The following is a 2,177-nucleotide window of genomic DNA, read 5'->3' on the forward strand; positions in this document are numbered from 1 at the left end:
TAGAAAACACATTTGAACTTGGTCAAAGTTCATTCTGCAAGTCCAATGCTGCAGGCAAAGCCATGCTGCAATGACATGCTACATGGCAATGCACACTTGTTTTTACATCGTAAAAACCCATGTCTAGTTCATTTTATGTTCTGAAGGTTGCATGATGCTTTGTCCCTTTTGGTTATGAGTAGACCTATCACTAAATCAAAAAAAGTTAAACACCCCTCTAAATTCACTGTTGGTGAGTATCAGTATTGCACCTGTTCATTGGGTAAAGTTATTAATATTAGTTTTAAACATGCAGTTGAAGGTCATCATTATTTGGCACAACAATGTGTTAAAATAAAAAATAAATCAATAAACAATATAAAAGTAAAAACCATCCCTATAGTCATTAGATATGATAAATTGTGACACTTTAATTAATCTTATCTCAGCTGTTGCAGTGAGTTTAAAACAGGATGATGGAACTAGTTTAACGAATAATCTGTCTCTGAAATAATTATTAAATCAAGTGTTTACTTATGTAGTTAAAAGTATGTTTAACAACCTGGTAAAATACACCAGAATGCAGGATGGCATCTATTTCATTCAAAATTTTCTGGGAGAGGACTCTCGGACACCCCCAACAGTGTGTCCCCCACTTTTAAAATTGTTCTGTTGCCCATGTTTATAAGGTAGTCACTTTCTGTATAAGGACGAGGAAATGACCAAAACACAAAGATCTGCAGAAACTTTCAAGTAAAAAATGATGTAATTTTCCTGGCCACCCCTGTGTGTGTAGTGGTCCCAGTCTGGCCACCCCTGAGAAAAATGTCTGGCTCCGCCCCTGTGGAGCACCCTCCAGGACCCAGGACTCCAAGAAAGCTGGATACTCTGAGCAATCATTTGGTGTGTAGGCACAAATGACAGTCGGAGTTGGGCCCACAGGAATGTGAAAAATGAAGAATACTTTTCAAAATGACCTCAAGAATGCATCCAAATCAATCAAAAAGATGGCTTGAATAGAAGAAAATAAAAGCTTTTGAATGTCCTAACCAGAGTTGACCTAAATCTGAAAATCTGTGTTTGTGACCTACAGAGAACTGTACACAAAAGATCCTCTCACAGTCTGACAGACCTGGAGCCCATTTGGCAGGAAGAGCAAATAAATGAAACCTAGTCATGGTGTGGCCGCTGATAAGACTCCTTCCTAACCTTATATCACCGTTTGTATCATATTTGCTACGCAGGATTCTGTGACCCTATCAATGTGATCATTTTTCCCCTCAAAAACCTGTTGTATATCATTTGAGACCTGTATTCTGCCCTCTGGTGGATTATCAATGTACTGCAGCAAGTGGAACTTTATTTATTTATTTATTTTGCCTTTTCAAAATGTCTGCTGACGTGAGGTCATCCACACGATTTTTTCAGAAAAACTTTTGTTAATTTTGGAGAAGTTATGGTAAGAATAACATCAATATTGTTTGTAATCTTTTTTAATAAATACTTTCTGTGTCGAAACAATGCATAATTAAAAAATATTTTTTAATAATACAGTTAAACGTGTTAAAAGTTTGTATCAAGCTTGATACTGCAGGTTTATGGTTCTCCAGTCCTGAATTGTCATGTGATATTTTAGTAATTTAATCAACAGTATTCTTGCCCCAATACAACACACTTTTTTGGATGATTGATTAATTACTGAAATGCATTTGAAAACACATTTTGGCTATTTTCAAAGTGGTTTTCTTTTAAATTATAATCTCTACGCTGTACTGACTAATTATTTACGTGTTAAATGTCAAAGAAAATTGAAGAAAAAAGTAAGAAAATGTCATCAATATGATAACAGATGGCAATTTTTTTATAAAGTGTAAGGTACATCTGTGCCTGAACAAGGACAGAAACTGTATTTGTTCCCACCACCAAGTGAAATAAATGGCTGTAAAAAACTTCACTGTAAAAAAAACAAGTAAACTTCCTAGGGTGTCCTAAACTTGTAAAAAATTTTGAGCAAAACTGTTTTTTTTTCTTCTTAATTTAACTTTGTTGTGAGCAAAATGTTACCAAAACAGCCCAGTGTTTCAGATTTAAAGGCCTACAAAAATATCTCAAACAAAGTGATTTGGCAAAAAATAAAATAAAAATTGGATTTTGTTTAAAGGCCCAATAAACATGTCAGTTCCAAAAAAAAAAAAAAA

This window comes from Austrofundulus limnaeus, unplaced genomic scaffold (genome assembly GCF_001266775.1).
Source record: "Austrofundulus limnaeus strain Quisiro unplaced genomic scaffold, Austrofundulus_limnaeus-1.0 Scaffold447, whole genome shotgun sequence".
Taxonomy (NCBI): Eukaryota; Metazoa; Chordata; class Actinopteri; order Cyprinodontiformes; family Rivulidae; genus Austrofundulus; species Austrofundulus limnaeus.